The sequence below is a fragment of the Canis lupus genome, chromosome 24, assembly GCF_048164855.1.
Source record: "Canis lupus baileyi chromosome 24, mCanLup2.hap1, whole genome shotgun sequence".
In the NCBI taxonomy this organism is placed as follows: Eukaryota; Metazoa; Chordata; class Mammalia; order Carnivora; family Canidae; genus Canis; species Canis lupus.
Genome location: NC_132861.1, coordinates 8,275,842 through 8,301,670, shown reverse-complemented (window position 1 = coordinate 8,301,670; position 25,829 = coordinate 8,275,842). Strand labels below are relative to the sequence as shown.

Sequence of the window (25,829 nt, the reverse complement as noted above, 5' to 3'; positions counted from 1 at the left end):
CAATCTATAATTATTGTGTTTATAATTGACCTGTTTACTGTTTCTCTGGCTACACCAGAGCGTAAATACCATGAAAAGGACCTCATCAGCATTTGTTCATCTTGGTATTCACAGCACTAAGTCGGGGACTGACACCTAATAGATGCAGGTTCAAAAGAAATACTGGTTGAATGAACATCTCTACTAGCCTAACCCTCCACCTCCCACCCATTCATCCATCCATCCATCCATCCATCCATCCATCCATCACTTTTCCTTGAAAGATATCAAAACACTTTAAAATACAGATGAGGGCTTGACAATTTAGGTTTCAAATGAAAAATAAATATGTAATTGGCCTGGCGGTCAGGGTAGAGAGGTCACGAATGAAATCCATGTCTCATTCAAATAGAAAGTGAAGCCAGTACATTCACCTGCTATGAGTGACTGACTTTAAAATACTTAATCAGAAGGAATAAGAATTTTAAAAACCTTCCTAATTAATACAAGCAAGAATAGTCATTATGAAATACAGCTTGTCTGAAGTTTTATTTTTAGCGCAGTGGTTTTAGTTCCTTTGAAACACATTGCCAGGAAAGTTTCATGTTCCTTTTTCTCCTATTCACAGAATTTCTTCCCTGCCACTTGAGTGCCAAATCTGGAGACTCACATAAAGTGATTGCAGCCTCAACAACCTCTGATAGGGATGCAGAATGACACTGCCTCTCTGCCATTTGCCCAGTAGGTGTTTCTTATTTGGCTTTACACCTGAATGTGAAATGAGCAAATTAAAAAAAAAAAAATCCTTTTAATGTTGTAAGCCTTTGGGGCATTTATTTTTCACTCTTTACCCTAGAGAACCCTAAGGGTTGAGTAAACTTTAGCCTAAAGAAGAATTTAGGTAAAAATAAAATTCAGTAATGGGCATGGCAGAAATAAAATAGAAGAAGCAATGTGACAGATGGAGTAGATTATACTAAGGATAATTTTGAACTTGTTCATCTTCATAAATATTGGCTTTTGTCACAAGTTTACTGAGCAACTTTCTTTAGTCCTTTTTTTTTTTTTTTTTTTAAGAAGTCAGGTATGGGAATCCCCGGGTGGCTCAGCGGTTTAGCGCCTGCCTTCAGCCCTGGGATGATCCTGGGGTCCGGGGATCAAGTCCCGCATCAGGCTCCCTGCGTGGAGCCTGCTTCTCCCTCTGCCTGTGTCTCTGCCTCTCTCTCTCTCTCTCTCTGTGCCTCTCATGAATAAATAAATAAAATCTTAAAAAAAAAGAAGTCAAGTATGTAGCAAGAAGCATAGAGTTTTAGACAGAGGATGCAGATCTGCTTTTCTTGATATCAGAATGTGATCTTCATCATTGACAATTTAGGGTACACACAGTGGTCTCATTATTGTTTCAAACCATTCCCCAACACACTTTCTTTCAAAAATAAAAGTAAGTTCATGCACTAAGAGAGTGGTGAAATTTCTAGGGAAAATAAAGTTTAAGCTTTCCACAAATATCTTGATATACTAAGCTTCAATGTACCCCAAATTAGCATGACTATCATTTCAGTTTGCATGGGATAGTTCCATGTCATGCCTCTAATCCAAGCATAATAATTATTTGCACCTCCTTTCACTCTCAAAAGTATCTGGCTTAGACAATAAATTATATGATATGATTACCTTAACCACAGTCATTAAACTTTGAGAGCCTTTGGTAAAGAAGCATTCTAATCTCTTTCCCTGAAGCCTAATATCATGTCTGGTACAGGTTTAAGAGGCATACAAATTCTTTGCATTGGTCTCATTTAGAGGTGGGTTCCAGTTCCCTTTTACTTGAATCTTGGCTGATCCCTGACGACTTTGGACATTAAAATATGTTGGAAGTCATTCAATGTCCATTTCAAGACTATCTTTTACCCTCTCTCTGGATTCCTAAATCAGTCTTAAGAACTCTTTCTACTCTGCTAAAAAAAGAGTGGGAAAAGGGCTCTGCTGAGCTCACCTTCTACTTACTTCACCAACTAGGGCATCAGGCATATGGGTGAAGCCATCCTGGACCCTCTAGAGCAGATCAACCAGCAGCTGATAAAAACAAATGACTTGGTGTGACTTGTTTAACATAATAATTGTTCAGCTGAGTGCTGCCTAAATTCCTGACTCACAAAATTATGAGACATAATAAAATGACTATTTGTTTTAAGCTACCAAATATTTGTTATACGACAATGAAAAATCAAAACAATAACCATCTATAAATATTTCTAGACTTGAATTGACCAAAATGCTCCAAATGTGGGCATCTGGGGCTCTGCTGTTGATATTAGCCCTCTTCAACTCCAGCTTCACATAATTAAGATTCATAAAAGATAAAAATAAGAGACAAGGATTTCAATAATTTAACTTAATTTTTTTGTGTCAAGTTAATATTTGGGTGAAGACTAATTTAAGCAATAATTTAATAATTGTATATGTGATAAGATCACATTTCTATTATGGATGCTGATAAGCCATAATCTCTAGATTTCTAAACAATAATTGTCATTAAAAGTCATCCTGGAGTCATACCATACTCTGTTAACAATTTTTTCCTTATATGGGTACTGAAAGTAAAACTAATAACAGTTTCATGGTTCACTGGATATAAAAACACATGGATTCCCAAACTATTCATCTTCAAAGACAACTTAATGGGGCACAAAAATTTTTACATTAGTAGCATACAATTTAGACTCAGTTACACTTGCTTTCTAATTCCAGTAAACCACTTATTCCGGTGATCTTGGGCAAATTACTTCATTTCTTTGAGCTTTGTTTTTTTTCATCTGTAGACTGAGAATAGTAATAGCATCTCCAAGAGTTGTAGGGTGGGTCTAATGAGACGATGGATTGGTCCAATATCTGGTATCTAGTTGTAACAATATCTATTTTTTAATGATAGTACCAATTACATCTTTAATTTATACCATCAAAAATAATTAAATATTTAGGAATAAATTCAACAAAAGTTGTGTATGACATGTATACTGCAAACAGAAAACATCACTGAAAGAAATTAAAGAAGTCAATAGACCTCTCTTGTTCATGGACTGGAAGACTTAACACTGTTAAGATGGTAATACTCCTCAAATTAATCCACAGACTCCTAACAAAATTCATATTGCCTATATTACAGAAATTGTCAAGCTGATTTTAAAATTCATAGGGAAAGGCAAGTGAATAGCTAGAATAGTCTTGAGGAAGAAGAACAAACTTACAGTACTCAAATTTACTAATTTTAAAAATTATTACAAACCTACAATAATCAAAACAATGTGCTAATAGCATAATGATTGGCATACAGATCAATAGAATTAACTAGGTCCAAAAATGAGCCCATATATCCATGGTCAACTGATTTTTCAACTGGGGTACCAGGACCATTCAGTGGCGGAAAGAATATTCTTTCCAATAAATGGTGCAAGGACAACTGGATATCCACAAGCAAAAGAATGAAGTTAGAACCTACCTTATACCATAATTGGAAATTAACTCAAAATGGGTCAAACATCTAGATGTAGGAGCTACAATTATAAAACTCTTGGGGAAAATTGTATCCTCAGAATAGGCAATGGATCCTTGGGCATAACACCAGAAGCACAGGCAGCAAACAAAAAAGACTGGACTTCATCTAAATTAAAAATCTTTGTGCTGCCAACGGCACTATCAAGAAAATGAAAAGATAAATCACAAATTTGGGGGAATATTTCCAAATCACATATCTGATAAGGGATTAGCATTCAGAATATGCGAAAAACATTTAAAACTCAGCAATAAAAGGGTAGATGACCCAAATTTAAAATGGGCAAGGCATTTGAATAGGCATTCCTCCAAAGAAGATATACAACTGCCCAACATGCATATCAAAAGATGTTCAACCTCATAAGTCATTAGGGAAATGCAAATCAAGACTTCTCCCTATAAGATACCACTCCTCATTCACTAAGATGACTATAGTAAAAAGGACGGACAGTAACAAGTGTTGGCCAGAATGTGGAGAAATTGGATCCCACATCCATTGCTGGTGGTTAGTAAAATGGTACAGCCACTTTGGAAAAATAGTTTGGCAGAGTTATCTTATGATCCAAAAATTTCATTCTTAAGTGTAAAAACAGGAGAAATGGAAACATATACCCATGCAAAAATGTTTACACCAAAGTTCATTATTGTCAAAAAAGTAGAGATTATCTAAATGTTCATTAGTTGATGAATTGATAAACAAAATGTGATATATTTATACAATGGAATTATTATCCAGTGCTTTAAAAAGAATGAAATATTGTTAAATACTACCACATGGATGAACCTTTATATTATGCTGCTTTAAGCTAGACACAAAAGCCTACATATTGTATGATTCCATTTATATGAAATGTCCAGAATAGACGAATCCATAGACACAGAGAATAGCTGGCTGGTTGCCAGGGGCTAGGGAAGGGGAGAATGGAGGATATCTGCTAATGGGAATGGGGTTTCTTTTCGGGGTAATGGAAATGTTCTGGAACTAGCAGTGATGATTTAGCAATGTCATATATAATCTAAAATCACAGAATTGTACACTTTAAAGGGGTGATTTTTTATGGTATGCAAATTGTATCTCAAAAATGCAATAGAGTAAGGTAAAAAGTTGAAATATAATTTGCTGAAAATTAATATAGGTAAATTTCTGTGAACTATCCTGCCTGTGGTGCAAAAGCCAGTAGGTTAATTCATGATTTTACCTTAGTTAGTCAGAAGTGAAAGTTTTGGAAATACTTCTACCTGGATTTTGCATAGTGCTAAGTCTTCTGCAGCTGACTGAAGGGAAGGAGGCTTTGATCGAAAGAATATTACTCCGGAGTCAAACTTTGTGGCTTCTTGTCCTACTTGCCAATACCCATCCTGTGGTCCTTGACAAGCCACTTCTCACTTGAGCCAGACTCATTTCTCTCTTTGTAAAAGGGACTGCTTGCCCTGTCTTTAGCCCATGGGAGCAATGCTGAGAATGAGGATACACAAAATAACTGCATGGCATTTTATAGTTCTGAATGCCTTAGAAATACAAGCTAATAATAGAAATCCTTCTTTCTTATAATTAACTTTAATGGGGCATGCGCACCTAATCCCTAATGTCTTTCTAAATTCAGATACAATTATTTGGGAGAGGTTAATTCAAATTTAAATGTTATTCTATAGTAGATAAACAACAATAATAAACTTTCCTTTTGAATTGCATGAACTAAAATTCTGGCAAAGTATTATACAACTGAAATCAGACCTGCAACAGTTGATAATTCCTTCAGAGAAGAAATATATTTGTTGGCAAGAATTGATGGCATTTTTCCATAACAATTTTAATACATCAATCCGGAAGGCTAATATATAGTGGTCAACAATTAATGACATGTGAGTCTATACTAAATGGAGACTTTGCAAATAAATCACTGTTTTGCTCTCAGATGAAGATATCTTTATTCTCTTGTCTCCCAGCCCATTCCAACCCTAATCTCCCCAGGTGTGTGTGTGTGTGTGTGTGTGTGTGTGTGTGTGTGTGTGTACCTGAGACCCTTTATTTCATCTATTTATATTTACCTTTTTTTTTTTTTCTTATTGCTACATGCAAACCCTTGGGCAGCATGGGTTGTGGGTTTTTTCATCTCTAATTCCCCAGAATTCTATAGAGTGATGGGCACACAATAGATGTTTAATGAATAAGTAAATGAATGAATTAACAAATATAAATTGCTTGTAAATTTCCATATGAACACAGGCATTGCAAGCAGCCAGAAAGATGTTCCAGAGTTTGTTCCCAGACTGCTGAGTGGTAGCACTCAGGTAGGTTTGAAGTCTCTAAGGAAATGCTGGTGTGGACCCCACTGGGAGACTTGCAATAATATGCTTAAAAATAAGAAACATTTGGAGCAGAGGTTCTTAGCATGGAAAAATTTAAGCAAGTTAGTTAGTGATGCCATTCACTCTTGGTTCCATGCCAACCACACTCTGGCTTTGCCTTGCTCTTCTCTCACCACTCTATTTACATTTGCAGCATCTTATCCCACTTCCTACCCCCACTTTGCTGCTTTATTTTTCTCCATAGCAATTATCACTACATATTCTAAGTATTTGTTTATTGCCTGTCTCCCCTCTTGCCTTAACCAGAATCTAAATTCTGATTTTATATAGTCTGTTTTTCCCTTGCTCTATATTTCATACTAGAAATAGTCCCAGCTGGTCAATAAATATTTGGAAGGAAAGGAAGGAAGGAAGGAAAAGGGGAGGAGGAAATGAAGGAATGAGAGGAAAAAGGAGAAATGGAAGAAAAAAAAGAGTATCAGTCTAAAATGTATCTTGTGAGCTTTTGAGAACTTTTAATTATCCCCAGGATAATTTAGATGCTTGTGGAAACCCATATTCTCAAGGGGTTGCAATGTGAAGACAATGGCCAGGACTTTAAATCCTGGTTCTTTTAGACCAGAGACCCCTGGGGCTCACCTGAGAAGGGCAGGTGTGCCTAGACCAACCCTGTATTGGTCCTGTTGTCCCAAGAACTTTTCTAGAGCCCTCAGAACCCTGTAGCTCTCCAGTGAGGGTCTTGGGTGTAAACATGTTAGGACATGTTCACACTCTGGAGTGATAACAATTATAAGATCTATTTAGCTAAAAAAATATATATATGCTTAACATATGATTCCACTATCCCTGCACATCTGCTCACTCATTCCACAAATATTTATTGAGTGCCTACTAAAAGCCCAGCCCTATGCCAGGTACCATGTATTGGATGCTGAAGAAGTCACCACACGCCTCCCAGGATTAGCAGGAAAAGGACACAGCAGGATTAGTAAAACACATGTTAAATTACTGGAAGCCCCAGAGTATCAAAACATATAGCAGAGGCTCTGAAATTACAGATTTAAAGTTCAACATGTACCTGATATGCAGATATTCAAAACATTTCCCTGACTTGCTTAGGGGGGTAATTTTGGGGAAAATTAAGCAGTTATTTAACGTATTCTTATAATATAGGTATGTAAACTTTCTTTAGAATCCTTTAATTTGCCTTGAAAGGCAAATTTAGACATAAATTGCCTCTTCACTTTATATATTCAAACATACCATAATATTTTGAAGTAAGTAGCTGAGCCCACCCTTTTACATAAGCCCAATACGATGTGAAGGCTTTCTCCAACCTACCTATACTATTACTCCAGTAAACCTACTGCCACTTCTTTTTTTCTTTTAAGGTTTTATTTATTTGAGAGAGAGATAGTGTGTGTGTGCACGTGCCTGCACATGAGCAGGGGAGAGGGGCAGAGGGAGGAGCAGACTCCCCGCTCAGCAGGGAGCCTGATGCAGGGCTCATCCCAGGACTCCAGGATCATGACCTGAGCAGAAGATTGATGCTTCACCAGCTGAGCCACCCAGGTGCTCACTATTACTTCTAATTACTGTATTTTTTTTCTGTTAAAAAAATATATATAATCTATTTTTATGTGGTAAAATATTAAAAAATAAAATTTACCTTTTTGACCATTTTTTAGCATACAGGTCAGTGGCATTAAGTACATTCACATGTTGTGTAACTATCACCACCATCCATCCACAGAACTTTTTCGTCTTCCCAAACTGAAACTTTGTCCCCTCTAAACAATAACTTCTCATTCCCTCCTCCCCCAGTCCCAGAAAACCACTGTTCTGCTTTCCATCTCTATGAATTTGACTTCTCTAGGTACCTTAATATAAGTGGAGTCACACAATGTTTATCCTTTTGCTAAGTGGATTATTCTACTTATAACATCTTCAAATTTCATTTTGTTGTAGCCTATGTCAGGATTTCCTCCCTTTCTAAGGCCACATTATGTTTAGTTGCATGTCTACCGTATTTTGTGCATCCATTCATCAGTTGATGGGCATTTGAATTGTTTCCACCCTTTGGTATTATGAGTCACATGGCTATGAACAGAAGTGTACAGATAGGATTATTACGGAGCACTTTTAACTTTGCAAAGTACTCTTATGTCTACAATTCATAAACCCTGTGGAAAATAGAGTAGATAGTACTTTCCCCTTCTGGCACAGAAGAAATCCAAATTATTGATGTTAAGCCACAGGGACAGTTTCTGCCTCTTAGCCTGAAGTGTCTTTTTCTCAACATACTTTTTCTTCTTCACACCAGTGATTTTTCACCAGCTGAAGACACCAGAGATGTAAAAATATCCTCATTGAGATGCAATTGGAGAGCAGATCAAAAGTCTTATTTTACTTGGGCATGCTAAAAGAAATCAGTAGGCCCAAAGTTTGGGGGGAAATCAATTTTTAAAATGTATCTTTCAGGCATCAGATGCAACTGTTGTTTCTCTAGCACAATGACATTCTGGGCTAACTAATCCAGACTTGGTGTTCCTCTTACCCCCTGACCCCACTCCAACTATACCATTGCTGATAAATTCAAACTTTGCATATGCTATAAGCTGGGAAACCAGACTATTGCCCAAACAAAATATTTAAATCTTGATTACTCACAGGCTTAAATCACACCTGATATGATTTCACATTCTGTTCTTGGATAACCATCCTCATTAAATTCCAGAGATGCCAATGCTCTGTTTGAACAGAGCTTTTGAAAAGTTGAGAGGTCCTCTGAGGACCTTTGAGGGAGGAGAGTAGAGACTAGGTATGTGGGCAGGGCAGGGTCAGCAACGGTGTGTGCACAGTGAAGCTCTTCCCAGTGAGGCTCCTGCCCAGGTAGAACCAGGATTTTTCTTGTTGCTGATTCATATTTGCACAGTTTTTTTCTTTGCTAAATTTATATGTTTCTTTATGTCAATAAAATTAAGCCAGATTTTCTTTTTCAAAATGGCCCTATTATTTATGCTAGTTCTTATAGTTTTTCACTGTCTAAAAAGAGATTTCTGACAATTAAAATTTCTCTAATTGTTAAAATCTCTCTGATTAGAATAATCCTATGTCAGTGGGAGCCATCCTGAATCCTCTGGTTTCCCTGGCTGTCTAAGTTCTACCTTCATTTGCTGGTCCTGATCAGGCCTACATCCTTGTGATGTGCACTTGTTTTTCTTTGATGGTAACACCTGCTGGTGGTTCTCACTGCTGTGTCAGGGAGGTAGGACACTAAATAAGTATTTGATTTGTGCTGTTAGTTCCTCAATGGTGCTGCTTCCTTGATAGGGTAGTTAAATTTAGCAAATAAAAATATATCCAGTTAAAACTGAATTCCAGGGATCCCTGGGTGGCGCAGCGGTTTGGCGCCTGCCTTTGGCTCAGGGCGAGATCCTGGAGACCCGGGATTGAATCCCACGTCGGCTCCCGGTGCATGGAGCCTGCTTCTCCCTCTGCCTATGTCTCTGCCTCTCTCTCTCTCTCTCTCTCTCTCTCTGTGTGTCTATCATAAATAAATTAAAAAAAAATAAAATAAAACTGAATTCCAGAAAAACAACAAATAACTTTTTATAAGTATGTTCCATGCCATATTTGGGACATACTTATACTAAAAATTTATTTGATATTTACCTGAAATTAAAATTTAACTGGGTGCCTTGTATTTTATCTGACAACTTTATTTTTTAGATTTCTCAAGGAAGACTGCTCAAAGAGCCAGAGCTCATAGTGTCACAATAAAAACAGAATCAACTGCTCCTAAATACAGAAAGCAAGTTCAAATGCCAGTAAGAATAAAGGGGTCTGAGCCTAGTGATTTGGAATCACCTAAGCCAGATACCAAATCACAATGTTGGTTTACAAGAAAAGAGATATGAAGGATTTGCCTCTCAACTTCTGGTTCTCTTTTAGAAACAAATACTGATAAAGTCCACCTTCCCAAATGATTGACCTGAAAAGCAGGGTTTGTAAAGTTGGTCAATGGAAGAGGAAGTTAGAAGGTAAGGCAAGCTCTGACATTTACTGAATGTTGTTAGTCCTGAAAATTTGGGGGTAGGTAGGGACTCTACTAGGGAGTATATGTCTGTGTGATGGGAAGGGTAGGAGAGAAGAACAATATGACCTCCCAGAAAGAAAAACAAATCTGATTAAATTCTAATATACATTCAGGCTCAAATGATGATATATCATCATTTATTTCTTGCCCAGGCCCCAAAACTATTTACCAGAGAGCCCTGATCAGTTTGAAGTTCTACATGTTAACTTGATTATATGTAGAAACTCTATTGCATGTATGAAATGAAGTTAAATTTTGCTTTGTTTTGAAAACTTTGTAATTGAAAGACTATCAGAGATGTAAAAATACTGTTTGAAAGCATTAATACTCTTCTTAAACAGACTTGACCAGAAGAGGTAGGAAATCCAATTAGTGTGTGGCTGGTCAAGGGTACAGGATAACCTTGATTTGCTCTCTGGCAAATCACAGGCCTTTGTTTGACCTTTATATTTCTCCCCATTTTCCTAAGCTGATAAACCACGTGTTTGTTAATGTACTTCAGTGTGGCCTTGGGTGGGTTAAGCCTCTATTAAGGATATATATATAAAAAAAAAAAAAGATAGAACGACTGTTCTTGAGGTCCTTTCAATTCAGTTTTACTGAGAAAACCCTCACTCTCTGTACCAGATGTGGCCTCCATGCTTTCAGCTGCTTTCTTGAAAAACAACAAATCTGTAGAAATAGTGGGCACACCATTCTCTATTATACTTCCTTCAAAGTTGCCTCAGAAGAGATCACAAAGGGGTAAAAATAAATTCTAAAGCTCATACTCATTAATTTGAAACCTGCCACAATCCCATCATGGATAAGGAGACAAAGTTTTCCCAAAAAGGAAATAGAAAAAGCTGATAAATGTATGAGAGAAAAATTGGTCTCAATAGCAGCAAAAAATAATACTACAGGTTAAAATGAGACACTGTTTTCTCCATAAACTTGGCAAGGTTTTGAGAACACATCAAATTCAGGGTCAATGAGAGTGTGATGAGGTGTTTATTACCTTCTGCTGCTGATAGTAGTTTGAATTAAAGTACCTTTTCTAGAAAATAGCTTTCTAATATCAAACAATATTGTTTTCAATGATAGAAATCTTAGACCTATTCTTTTTTTTTCTTTTTTTATTTTTTTTAATTTTTAATTTTTTTTAGACCTATTCTTAGTAAAGGGTCCAAGATAGTGTATGAACAAAATATTGAGGCAGCATTTTAAAAAATACAAATTCCATAAACTAAGCAAAGGTTTAGTTGCTCGGAGATAGTTTATTATATTTTATATGTGCAAAAGAGAAAGTATTATGCATCGAATATTTGTCATGAATTTTTTATTATGAATTTTTAAACATGGGGAAATGCCTTAGTCATATATTGAATTAACAAAGAGGAATGCAAACTATATAGACTTTGGGATCAATTATTTCAAAATAGTAAACATGAAACTGCAAAGAAATACACAAAATGTTAACAGTGGTTATTCTTAGGGGAGTATGATTCTAGGTGATTTCTTTCTTTCTAGAGTGATTTTTACTCTTTTCTATATTGCCCAAATGTTCTACAGCAGTCAGAAAAAATATACATACAAGTGGTCAGCTGAATACCCAGAGCATGGTTTTAAGAATAGAGACTATGAAAATATTGTTTACTCATTTATTCTTCACATCTACTATCTGTGTAACTCTGGGGTAAATCACTTAATTTGTGAAAGCATGAATTTTCTCACCTATAAAATGGGGACAATATTGCACTAACTTTCTCCCAGGTTTGTTATAATCACCTGAAAGGATGAATATAAAGAATGCCTTCATATGACTTCTTCTAAGTCAAAAAATACTTAAAAATCTAAAAGATGAGTTGCAGTTGATCTTATGACATATTTCTATGTGGTGACTACCAGGTACAAGGGTACAGTCTGCGGCCGTGCAACATAAATAAAGCACATGGATTAAATGAGGACCAAACTCTTAACTCCCTGGGAGCCTGTTCCAGGGCCTTCCTTTGCATAGGTTCCTGCCCTAGTGCTGGTGAGCTAGGGAGGCCATTGTCCCAAGGGATGGGGGGGGAATAAAGTGGGGTTGGTAATGTGGGACTTTGAAAGTCAGGCTTTACAAATTTGACCTGGACTTATTAGGATAAAGCTATGATGTGTTGTTTCATTTGCTTTGGGCTTCAGTGTCACAAAAGGCAGCTGGTTTGGGGACATTAGCCTAAGAGGGGCCTGTTTGCTGGATGGACTTAAGGGTCAGGTGAGTGGAGGGACGAACTTAGCTAGGTCAGAGTTTTGGCAGTTCTGGAAGAGAACATGATATGTCTGGACAAGGCTTTGGTGGGAGGAAATGTGTGACTGTCAGAGAGATTGCTCAAGGAAAGAACTGTGATAGATAAAACACAGAGAACAAAGGGGAAGGAAGACTCAAAGATATTACTGATACATCTCCAAGAGACTGAGGCACGGCTGTATTTGTTAGCAATCCCTCCTAGGAGACAGAACATACAAGGTGACAATGACCAGGTTGTATGTGACAAAAGAGGTCTGATGCACCTTCTCTGCAGCAAACAGTGCAGGAAGCCAACCATAGCCTCTGCAGCAATGGCCCAGAGCAGTTGGGACTTAGCCAGTGACTGTCAGCTTCCCAATTTTTAATACTTGCTTCAACTCAGGACTAATCAGCCAAAAATGCTCCTCTAAGCAATCATATAGGAAGGTCCACTTCTAGCTAGCCCTCCTCCAGCCTCAGCATGCCAAAAACCTTCAATGGGGTCATACCCTGAGACTTCTCTTTTTTCCCCTGTAAGCTTCCCAACTCCTCTGCTTGCCTTTGAATCTCTGCCAAATGCATGTGATTGGTGGCTGATTCTCCTGCTATAGTAAATGTCGAATAAATTACTTCCATTTTTTCTCATTTGGGTGGTCTTCATTTATTTCCACATTCCATATCAGCCTTCACTCTTCCTAATAGCAATATCTAGGGAGGCAATTTGGTGAAATTGAGGGAAGGCATCGCTAGGAATCACTTCTAGCCCCCAAGCTGACTCTGTAACTTTGGGCCCTCTCTTAACCTTTGGAACACCTGTCTCCTGAATCTTTAAAATGAAACTTGTCTATCATGAGGTAGTGAAATTCTGGTCCTCAAAAAGATCTAGCCTGTCACCATAGAGAGGAAGTCCAACAGATCTTTACTATCTACAAATATATTCCCTGCTCATAATTTCTGAACAGGGAGAGAGAGAGAAAGTGGGAAAGGAAGAGGGAGGAGGGATAACAGGAAGGAGGAAGGCAGATGGGCTCTCTCAGATCCCATCTAGTTTATCGTTTCACCAAAAGGGAAATGAGAGGCTCTTGATTCCAAACTCCTTTGAATGAGGAGGTCAGCTTTTTTGTACTTGCCTAAGCCTGATGCTGCAGCAACTGTTCTTCCTCCATGACAAAGTCTCACCTCACCCCTCTGATGAGAGCTGGACAGCTTGTAACAGGAAAGGAAGTGTCCAAGTGTTACCTCTACAGGAGGAATGGGAGCTGGGTTATATGAACACTGGTGGCTGTCCCCAGTCCCTTCAGAGATAAAATACAGAAATTTCTTTGACATAAGAAATCACAGTCCTTTACAGTCAACACTGAGGATCTGAAAGGAAAAGTGCTGAGGAGGCACTAATTTTTCAATGCCATTATTTCTATTCTACTGCCCCTTCCACTCAGTGAAACTACCCATGGAGGCTTTTTACATTCTACCTATTTCCTCTTTGTGGCCCATGTCACACATCACACTACACTAAGTAAGGATTTAGTAGCAGACACATTCATGGAGTTTTTACTATTGTTGAATTTTTGGTGTCACAGAGAGAAAGAACAAAACACTAAGAGTTCCATATAATAGCATGTATCGTTTGAGGTTTCCTTCTGAGAACTATGGAACTATGTTGATTTTGCATTGGATGAAAATTCCTTTTAAGGCATTTCTAGCTTGCTGCATCTGATGGACTTAACAGTGCTGTCTCTTACTGCGAAGAAATCCAACAGACTTGGCTTCAGTGCTGGGGCTCTCTCTTGTTCTTACCACTGCTTGGAGCAAGTCCATTGCCCACTTTGAACCTCAGGTACCATACTTAAAGTCAGCTTTCTCCTCTTGGCCAAAAAAATAACATGAAACAATGCAAAAGACTGTTTATAAACTATCTTGTTAATGTCTGAATGATGAAAATAAAGGACGGCCAGAGGGGGTGGGTCCCTGTTATTGATCCAACTTGTTTCAAGTTCAAGTGCCAATCAGGAAATCATCCAATAATACGATCCAGGCTCCTCAAAGGCCTGCTTCTTATTTAAGTCAGTTCTTCATTGTGTTTTATTTAATACTCCTTGTTGGATGGGGCTTAGAACAAGAGAATACCTAAACCTCTGGACATTTTATGCAATTTATGAAAAGTCTTCAAAGTAGTAACCCTGAGGCATTTTTCAAGGAGTGTATGATCCCCCCCCCTCAAAAAAGTCAAGAATTGGGGGATCCCCGGGTGGCTCAGTCGTTTAGCGCCGCCTTTAGCCCAGGGCATGATCCTGAAGACCTGGGATGGAGTCCCGCATCAGACTCCCTGCAGGGAGCCCTCTGCCTGTATCTCTATTGCTCTCTCTGTGTCTCTCATGAATAAATAAATAAAATCTTTAAAAAAAAGAAAACAATATTTTTCTACCAACTCCCTTCTCCTGCCAGTTTCTTAGTACTGGCTAATTTTGACAGAAAGACAATGGCTTACAGAATCATTTCAAACAATGGAGTAATTACTACCTCAAATATTTTTTTCTCTTATGGAAGAAAGTGCTTCTTTATTTTGGCTCTCCTATTTTTGTTTCAATAATAAGGCTAAGTAATGTTTAACCAACTAGAAGCTTGCTGGCTTTCAGAGGCAGCCATTGAGAAAGGACTGATCTGAAATAAGAGAAGAAGGAACCATTAGACTAAAAATAAAATGAATTCCAAGCTTTGACTCTCTCCAGGGTTCTCTAGAGTGTCATAACTTATGGTTAATGAGGGTCCCAAGGGAAAAGGTCATAAGTCAATGTCACTCTGCTGGGTCAGTGCAAGTCATTGAGCTAAATGTGTCAGTATATTTTGCCCTTGACCACAAGGACCTGGAATAAATCAAGGCATAAAATAACCTGACGTGCTCCTAAAGGAAGAGAAGCTGCTACTAAAATGAGACTGAGTCATGTGGTAAGGTGTAAACATTCCTTTAACATCAGGACTTTTTGGCAGAATTTCTTGGAATGGCTTGCCACAGTTTCTTAACCTCTAAATGGAGGAAATCCTTCCTAATCTCTAAATGGAGGAACATTTATACATCTCCTCCACGGATCCCAGAAGAAATGGCCAAAGCTTCTGTGAAGTACTTTGTGCTGCTGTTTTAACATTACTAATACATAGATCGGGACTTCCTGTATAGAATCACACCATTTATAGGCTAGACATGATCTTAGACATCATGTTAGTATAAGAGTTACCGTGCTGAGCTAGAAAGAAGACTCCTTGGCAATATTAATAGAGCATTGTGGTTAAAAGCAGGGCGTCTGTATTCAGGTTGCTTGGATTTCCATCACTTCACCTCTCTACCTCAGTGACCTCATATGCAAAATAGGGATAATTAAAGTACAACATTCATAGGATATTGTGAAGAGTAAAGTTCCTAGAGTGTCTGTCAAAGTAAGTGCTATGTAATGTTTGCTCATATAATCGAAGAATTTCACGTAATATTAATTATGTGGTTTAAAATTTGTGTTAACCACAAAAGAACCTTTGTATGTTTGAAAAGTGGTAAATCACCTATATGGGAAACATTTATCTATTCAGTTCACACAGCGTTCGGTGAACATTCTTAGACCAGTTGCAGTCACTAGAAATAATTTGTCTCTCCTATAGCCTTTGTCCCAGAATTTGGGAACTAAGATTCATCTATCCATTCAGCATCTATTGAACACCTACTACGTGCTAGCCACTGCTCTAAGTATTGGAAATACAGCACGGAACATAAGAGTCAAAAGTCCCTCATCTCATGAAGGCTACAGTCTAATGTAATGAATGAGTTAATTCTTTGGTCTACTTTTTTCACCTGGGGTTCAGAGAATCCTCAGCTAATTGTCCAAAGGTACACAGCTAGTCCTAGATCTTGTGATCCCCTGATATATGAGAATTTTTAAAAACCTTGTTTACCATGCAGCTTAAAAAATGTCCAGAAGATGTGTTTGATTGTCAAACTAGCTAATACAGAAACAGAGCAGTCACATAAAAACGCATTGGATATTTCATATCTACATCATGTGCTTTCCCTGGGGTCACCACACATCCCATTTTCCTGTCCTGTCACATTCATCACACAATGCCATTTCAGTTACCTCCACTTAACAAACTTCTGAAAGCTAAAGTGATGAGTGAAGACAATGGTGATGATAAAGAAAGGAGGGTTTTTACTATGGGAATGTTATTAAAGGAGAGACAACTTCATCTTGAGAAGTGTAAGCTTCCTGCTTCGTGTAAGTTATGCTTCTGCACCTGTTGGGATAAAATGTTTCTGTGGATTTTTTCTTTTCCAGGCTTTCCAGATTGTACCCTAACATGTTCAGAAATACTTACCCTGACCTCTCAGAACTTATGAAATAAACTTAATTTATTTTCATTTTTTGTTTATATAGAAATATATAGGAAAGTGTATAAATAGGGAGCTTTAGGGGTGTGTGTGTGTGATGCCCATTTACCTTCCCAACTATTGCATTTCTTCATTTCTAAGACATTGTTCTCTGAGATAAAGCATTCGATTTTGTATGAAGAAAGAAAAACAACATTCAATTAAACAATCATTTGCCATCAACTAAAATTCATCCAAATTTCAGAGAAGCAAAAACATGAAAAGAACTTGAGAACTCTTCATTGGTGAACAAAAATTTCATACAACCCATTACAAATTATGTTTTTAATGGATGCTGAATAATTGTTGCACTGAAACACTTTGAACCTAATTGTTTCAAATATCCATCAAAAATGGCATCTGACCGGGAAAAAAGTAGAATGCTAAAACCAAGTCTGCACAAACTGAAATAGTTATAGATGAAATGATGATGTCTTGGATTAACATCACAAAAATATCTGAGGTAGGCACAGTGGGAGTACATAGATAAAACAAGATTGGCTCTGGATTGATAATTGTTTAAGTTGAATTGCAAGATACAAGAGAGCTTGGTATACTATTTTCTTAAAATTTCAGAAAAAAATTATTGTGTATAAAGCATTAGTAATAGAACTCCTCATGAATAGGATTGGGTCGTCTTATATGGAAGAGGTTCATTCTATGCTCATAGTAGTAGCTTCCAGATGGAGACTGTAAAGAGTATTCCCTGGGGCTGTGAGTGATGAGGTGAGTGTGAAGTATGCTAATTGCTAGTCCTTCATCTTCTATCTGAAAACCTTATATTTTGTTGAAGCTGCCTGGGTCTTACCTTTTATTACAGTGATAGTTGGCTAGTCCTTATAATTGCTTCTAGCCCTAAAGGCCACCATGCTGCTTTACATCAGTATTTGGTCATCTTCAGAGGGTATACAAGGTTGGTATAAAAGATAATTAAAAGCAGAAATAGAAATTTAAAATGTAATAAAATGTTCCAGTCACTATGGTAAGTGGCTTACCATGTATGAGTTTATTTAATTCTCATGACGACAACCCTAACTTGTTAATACTATTATGATTTTATTTTTTACCCGTGAGGAAACAGACCAAGAAAATGAGTGCATTTCCCCCAAGTTGGCAAGTGGCAGGGCCCGGCTCTAACCCTACACCTATGCTTTATTTTTTTTTTAAGATTTTATTTATTTATTAATGAGAGACACAGAGAGAGAGAAAGGCAGAGACAGAAGCAGGCTCCATGCAGGGAGCTCAATATGGGACTCGATCCCGGGGCTCCAGGATCACACCCTGGACCAAAGGTGGCACTAAACTGCTGAGCCACCCGGGCTGCCCTACACCTATGCTTTAAACCACACTAGGTATTGCCTTCCTTCCAGAGACACCGGATTAAGAGCAATGGTAATCATAGCCTGCTGAGAATCACTTGCAGACCAGAACTAAAGAGAGCCTCAAGCCAATAATCAGCAGATACAGATGAGTGAAAAAGAGCACAGGCTCAGGAAAGCAACTCTTGTAGAAACAAATCAAAAGGAATACAGAAACCTTTCCCAAGTAGATAAACATAGTTCTAGCAGCGGGACAGGCAGAAGAGACCAGCTCATGGATGGTTTCCATTTTCTCCTGAGTCTTTAAATCATTTCAGAATGTGCTCAAACTTTGTCAAGCCTCTCATGCCTGGGTTTAGCTGATGTGGTACTCATCATCTCCTGGATCTAACATGGTCCTCCTAGACTTCCTCAGCTTGTTCCACTCCACCTAGAATCTTAATGCTCATTAACTGTCATGATATGAAGAGTATTTTCTTTTATGACTCTGTCCCTGCAGGGCCCTAACTGTCCAACCATGCTTTGTTACAAAATCTAATCATTATCCTCAATCTTTTTTTTTTTTAAAGATTTTATTTTATTTATTCATGAGAGACACATACCAAAAGAGAGAGAAGCAGAGACGCAGGCAGAGGGAGAAGCAAGCTCCCTTCAGGGAGCCTGACGTGGGACTCGATCCCAGGTCTCCAGGATCAGGCCCTGGGCTGAAGGTGGCACTAAAACACTGAGCCACCCAGGCTGCCCCATTATTCTCCATCTTGTAGAGACTCTGAAGATTTCTCCCACCCTGATAGGCTAGGTACTGCCGTCTTCTCCATATTTACCACAGGTGCCTCAGTAACATTGAAATAAAGAGATCTTTTGTACTGGAAAGTATTGATTGGTCCATCATTTGGACTTTGGAATTCGAGGGTAGTTCAAGGATGACACATGTACTCAAGCAATGGAAGTGGGATGCCTACGTGGCTCAGTGGTTGAGTGTCAACTGCCTTTGGCTCAGGGTATGATGCTGGGTCCTGGGATGGAGTCCCACATTGGGCTCCCTGCAGGGAGCTTGCTTCTTCCTCTGTCTGAGTCTCGGGCTCTTTCTCTGTGTCTCTCATGAATAAATAAATAAAATCTTAAAAAAAAAGAAGCAGTGGAAGTCACACAGGGGATGGCATAATGATGAGAAGCTTGTACTAGAGCTAGCACAGGGCTTGGTATAGCATTTTCCATTTGCACTCCTCCCCTATGCTTTTAGCAATGTCACCAAAAAGCACATTGCCCTCTTTGTCTTCACCATATGGAATTTACTATCAACCAAAATCCTAAAGTCTTATTTTACAAGTACATGTTCTTCCAATGAGTACTTGAGCATTTATATTGATGTCAAAGTAGTCTTATACTTACCACTGTTGCATAGTCTAGGTAAATTCAGATCATTATTCCAACCTGTTAAAATCGGTTTGGATTTTGATGATGTCAACACACTAATGTATTCATTCTTTTTGGCTTTATATCCAGAAATCTGTTTAACATACATTTACCCAAGACACTGACCAAAATATTTATTAGGATAGGACTAAGAATAGAGTTTTTTATAAGCCATGAGGCTGCCCCCCACACACATACACACACTCCTGGTTGCTAAGAAGCACTTTCTAAGTATGTTCATTCAACCAGTTATTAATCTGCTTAATTGCACTAACTCAGCTCATATTTCTTAATCTTGTCTCCAATTATATCACGAAGAAATTACACAATGCCCCACTGAAGTTCATGAGCATTTTGTCTGTTCCATTTCCTTGAACTATTGTTTCCTACTAATTCAGCCAGATTTACTTTGACTAAAAACAATTTGACAAAAAGCAATTTGGTTAAGAAGACAATTTTGTCAAAACAATGATCTAGATAAAGAAGAATAATACCAATCAGTGTGTTTTCAAGGTTGGCCATTTTTGTGTACTACTGGAAAGAGTTGTGACCCATTTTATGCTTTATATATTTTTGTCAATATTTTGTTTTTTTCTCAATAATTTGATTTTTAAAATTTCTAATTCATTTCCCATTGTTCCTATCAAGCATTGCTTATAATGCAGACTAACTGAAATAACATAATTGTTCAGCAATTAATTAGAAGAATGCAAATTTTCCAACAATGGATGATTGTTTTTAAAAATGTGCTAAGTTTCAAATACCATATGGTAGGTAAAATATCATATATAGCCATAGGAAATACATATGGAAGGCTGTTATACACTAATGCACGATCATTGGTTGACACTATTTAGTGGAATTATCTTTAAAAATTTGTCCTGGTTTGTATTATAATTTTCTTTTTTTGTATTATAATTTTCTATAACAAGCATGTGTTGCTTAAAAAGTCTAAAGTAATACATAAATCATAAATCACATTTGTAGTCAATTGTTCAATCACTCTATTTGTTTCAAGTATTTAGCTCCTTTTGTTGGATTCTCATTCCCTAAACATTTCCTTAATTGTTTAAATTTTTCACAGTGTAAACAGAACAATTGTTTGAAGATGAACTCTAGAAACTATAAAAGAGCATTTAAAGAGTCTTACAGTGCTGTAAACCTGTCCCATGTTTTATCATTCATACCTGAATGTATAATGACTGAAGATACTAATTTTCACTAATTTGTTGTGTTGACCAATTTGCTTTTGACCAAATTATTCTTGGCTAAATAACATGCTACCATCTACCAGGCCAGTAATACATTAGAGGAAAAGATGCAATTATCCTGATGATTCTCTTTTAAGTGAACCTATGCTGGATACTAGGGATCCACTGGCATCACGTTTGGACACTCTACAAACCATTCCTTTACTAACCCATTTTAGAATCTTGCCAGTTTGAGGAAGTTTAGTAGTATGTATAAGTTCCTTTCGAAGCTGTCTGAAGACACCAATGGGGAATAACCTCCTACTTGAAAATAAATGTTGATAAATTCAGCTAGGAGGCTGTCCAAGCACTCTCTTCTAAGTATTTTACATTGACCTATTCTCAAGGAAATTGTGCAACTTATCCATCCCCTAGTGTCTCTACAGAATGAACTCAAGAATATGATATACATTTCATATTCTCCCACCCCATAGTTTTCCCATGCTATTTTCTCTTAACCCACCTTAACTATTATTACTATTATTTTAAAAATCAGTGTGGTTCCAGGGGCCATAATTCCTGCTTGGCCCTGCCCTTACTTCCTGGTCTATATTTATAGTTGTCTGAGAGGGAAAGTGTATAAGGAGTCACCAAAAGCTCCTTAGTTGCCAGCCAACCCTTCTTGAGCCTTCTAAGTGCTGCTTCCAGGCAAATAGGTGATAGGTTGCACTTTATATGATTTTGCGTAATATACCATATTACATAAGACAAAATATTTAAATTATTTTCTATCTTCTCTGTAAAAGGACTCAGTCAGTATCATTAACTTTTACATTGTTGCCTTTGCCTTCCTAGGGTTTGCTTAAAATAATCATATCTCTCAGTGTTTGTTCAATAGACTGGCATGCCCATGTAATCTCAGTGGAAACCTGTAAAATGATTGAGGGATGTGAAATCATCACAGCTAATTTCCTATTCCTTCAGGCTTTCATTCATTCAGTAATGAATGAAAAGGAAAAAGTAATAACAACAAACATAAAGGGAATGATTGGTTCTAGAGACAAATGAGACATTCTTTAAATGTGAGTTCTAGAATGGTGGTGATTTCATCAGGATTTGGTTGTTAGAACGACAGAGAATTCTTATTCCTAGCACCTATAATTCCAGTGCCTTTGTCTACCTTTTGGGAATTGCAACTATGAGGAAAAGACTCAGGGCTATCAAAGATGAAAAACCCAAGAAGCTGAGTGAATTTTTCAAGGGAGAGATGTCATCTTTGATAAAAGAAATAGAGAAATCTTGAAAAAAAAAATTTCTGGTCTCTGATTAGGTCATTTTTTCTCCTGAACTGCTATTGACAATATATTTCACCTCTGTTTTGGCCCATTTTCTACCCCTAACCTCCTTTTTTTTTCCTTTTAATTTTATTAAAACAAGAAAAAGAATTACAAGAATGGCTCTGATGTAGTGTCTGCTTAATGAAGCTAACACAGTGCCTAAATATTTATTCTCATGTACACGGTATTTGGATTGCAGATGTGTAGAAATGTTGTCAAGTTAAAAATAACTCTTTCTGTAAGGCAATGGCACATTGGAATGCTAATCCAAGCCCACTGCTTATCTTTCTGAGACCAGCATCCTGGGTTTCCCAGCTGTACCAAGTAAACAACCCCAGCCTCATTTCCTTAGGAATCTTCACCTTTTTTGCTTGAGCTGTTTCTAAAATGTGTGCTGAGACTAGCAGGAAACAGAGTAACAAGAGCAGGAGAAAAAGCCTAAGATAGCCACTCTTGGTTCCAGAAGACCCCGTCCCCCCCACATTCCCTGTTGCATGCTTGGGGGGGATATTTTCTTCCCTCCAGACTAAAGGTAGCTTCAACATTCTGATCCTAGGAGTGAATGAGTACCTCGCCTAACCTGTGTGCAGCTAATCAGTAATATGGCTCAAAGGGTAGGCTCATGGAAATACCTGGAGCCAAGTGAGGCAGCTTCGTCCTAGAAGGGAGAAAGCCTGGGGAAGGGGAGATAATGGCATCTAGGCCATTCCCCCACTGCTGTTCCTTCAGACTTTAGGTGGGGTGCCCTAGCTCCTCTGGGCCTTACCTTCTCAGCCTGTAAACTGAGAGGGAACCTGTATCACAGGACTGTGCCTAGGGGGCTGGAGTGAGAAATACAATAGTGAGCAAGAATCTGAAGGTTTTGTGTGGATGCCCCGTTGATGCTGACAGTGAGAAGAACACAGAAAGGGGTTGGGGACCTCAGGGGAAGCTTGAGATCTCCACAATAACTTAGTCCGCAGGGAAGAGACAAAGTAGGAAAGCAGGAGAAACATCTGGACAAAGATTTAAGAAAAAAAAAAAAAACAGTGTGACTATAGTGGAGGGTTTCTCCTGTATGGTCTCCAGAACACAGAAGGTTTAACATCATTTCTTCCTACAACAGAGAAATATTTTACAGTGATGCCCTCTTAGAAATAGAGTATTTACAGAGCTACAAGCATAGACTTGGAGTCTGATCAAATTTGAACAGAAACATTAAAGTTCCTGTAAATTTCTACAAAAAGACTGGATTTCATTAACATTAGACACAGAACTGCCTTATAGATTGAACTTGCTCTACATCATTTTATATCCGACAAACCACTGGCTCTTAATTTGCATTGTAATAACTTCCAGCTTCCCAGCTTAATTTGCCACAATCACAAGGAAGTGGTCCACACACAGCCACACCTGATCCCGACAGATTCTCCAGGCCTTGCAGAGAGGTGCTAACACAACTGTGGCGATGGGTTTCTCTAATCCCTTCCCGTGCCTCAGCAAGCACCAAGCCACACTTGGGACAAAGACCCACAGATCTGGACTGACATCTGGTTGCAATTCCACTGGGCTTTTCTCTCTACAGAATTAATCCTCCACACACACCCATTTTCAAGTGGCAAAGATAATTTAATCCTGTTTTAAAGGACACTGATTCCTCAAAGCAGAGAGAAAAACCCATCCCATCCTGGACACTTCCACACAAGTTGAAAAGTACAACAAATCAACGTGACTAATTTCATTATGAAAGAATTTTTCTTCTTTAAGCAGTGGCTTTGTTGTTTTGATTTGGTTTGGTTTGGTTTGGTTTGGTTTGGTTTTTTTAAACCAGAGCTGTATGTGCATGTTTGACAGTGAGCTGTTATTCTTAAAGGCAGCAGGAGAGGCAGCATGTTAAAGTTTCACATTAAACAACAAAGAATTTCAAGGAACATCCTCAAATTACATTCACAGTTTCAAAGTTCAAGAATTGTGGCAAAGCACTGCTTACCTTCCAATTTCAGGTCCCAGGAGGTCTTTAAGTCTAAAGTAGTACATCAAATGTGCAGGATTTATTTTCTCGCATAAAAGTCTAATCTGTCATAGCACCCAGCTCACGGGGAGGAACCAACCTCCTCTTCCCGAACACCAATGAGGGAACCAGAGGAGCACATGTGGGATGTGGCTTTCCTGAAAGCCTGTCACAGTCTGCACATGCTCTTTGTAACGGAGGTGCCAAATCAACCCTGGCGTGAGGCTCACAAAGCACCTCATTGTGAGGTCCCGGCCAAATCTTAGGGGAAAGAAAGGATTATTAAAAACAGCTCTAGCCAATCTGTAGTTCTCATGCTTTTGTTGGGATGGACCTCTCATTCATTAAAAATATAGGGAATTATTTTTTCTGTTAGCTTCCTGGGGAACAAGTAAGACTTATAACAACTCACTAATATGTTGAGATAAGAGGAAAAGCTTATCTCTTGGAACTCTGCTATGCTCCTGCCTGCTGGGAAGAGGGCTCTAAAGTTAGAGCTCCATCTCACCTCTTAGAAAAGTGTCTACTCCCTAACAACAGACAGAAGGTTTTATCGGCAGGAAGTTCACAATTATGAGTGTACAATAAAGTGTGCTAACTAGGCCGCACCAAGCCCAAAGATAAAATAAAAATCTACTGCATCTGTGTCATAAAATCAACCCGTGACATTGACATAATATTTCAAGAGGGCTTTCCATATCAAGCTAACCAGAAGTCATTGTGAAGAGGAGGTCCATGTCCTCTCGTGTGACATAGATGTACAGGGACCAGGAAAACATTTGGTTTTACTTTCGCATCCACCTGCTACAATGTGCCACAGAAAAGAAAAGAGGCATTGGGTGGAAAAAAAATACATCAAAATAATCAAACCTCTTCAAAATCCATATTAAGACTTGAGCCATGATTACTCTCCGCTTAGAGTTTGATGTTTGTTTGGCCTTTCTGCAGCCCTTCCTAGAGGACTCTAGCCTGAAGCAATTAATCATGGTGAGCAGTTGGTTCTGGGTATAAATAAAAGAAAGGCAACATCTTAAAGTAGAGAGTGGGACAAAGAGACCCATGTTGAAGTTCTGACTCTGGTTTACAACCAACTGTAAGCCCAGGAGTCTCTGGACTTCAGTTTCATTTTCTCTAAAATGAAGGAGTTGGACTAGTTCAGGAATAGAAACGGAAATGCAAAGTTCAGCCAAACTGAACTTTGGGCTAAAGTGAGATGGAAAACACCGGTCTCTATTTCAAAAGTAACTATTATTCCACAGTGACTGATCCTATTTTGTGATGGAATGAATTATACCAAATCCTCTGATTTTTAAAAAGCTAGAAATTCAGATTTTTATGTGAAATCTAAGTTTTAGAAATCTCCTTACTCAAAATGTTTAATGAATGCCATGAATACCCAGCAAAATCTATCTGTTGGTTAAATTTGCCCTGCAGGCTGCCAATGTGGCACTTACAGTATAGATGATCTTGAGTCTTCTCCTGCTAGGAAATAAATAATCCAGGGAAATTGGCCCTTAGAGAAACTTCCAGCATGCTTGGCAGTCGAGATAAGAGGCTCCCTAGTACTTCTGTGGTGAAATTAGGGATCCTCACTCCCCTGCTTTATGGTAGTGTCCACACCATTGATGACCTCACATGACTGATTTTCTTTGGATAGGACTCGTGTGGAATCCATGAGATCACTAGCATTCTAAGAATCTGATGAGTGAAAAAAGGCAGAAGAACCCATATAGGGGGAGAAAAAAATGTTGTTCCAGGAATATCAAAAGCAATCAGATGCAATGCTACCAGTCTTATCTCAAGATTGAAATACTGAAAGTAAAAGCAAAAGGTCCAATAGAGCTTATGATAAGTAGCTATGTTTGGTTGAGGGGAAGAAAAGTTTATTGACTTGCTCAATAAAAGAGAGATGTTTTGATACAGTGGGTTGGAGATGTGTGCCAAACAAAGTTGACTAAATAACTCTCTCCTTGGTCAA

General features: G+C 38.1%; 1 protein-coding gene across 9 annotated transcripts in view; it reads right to left on the bottom strand.

The window, feature by feature from the left end:
* The window catches only part of STARD13 (StAR related lipid transfer domain containing 13), a 513,518-nt gene extending 488,023 nt beyond the window's left edge, over nt 1–25,495 (bottom strand). For 4 of the 9 annotated variants that reach the window (XM_072795474.1, XM_072795471.1, XM_072795475.1 and 1 more), the window contains exon 1: nt 25,306–25,495. The gene's annotated coding sequence lies outside the window, so the exon portion shown is untranslated. Of the gene's footprint in view, nt 1–1,975; nt 2,056–23,830; nt 24,113–25,305 lie in introns of all 9 variants that reach the window. The other 5 variants (XM_072795476.1, XM_072795479.1, XM_072795480.1 and 2 more) reach the window with 3 other exon arrangements.
* Nucleotides 25,496–25,829: the final 334 nt, after the last annotated feature.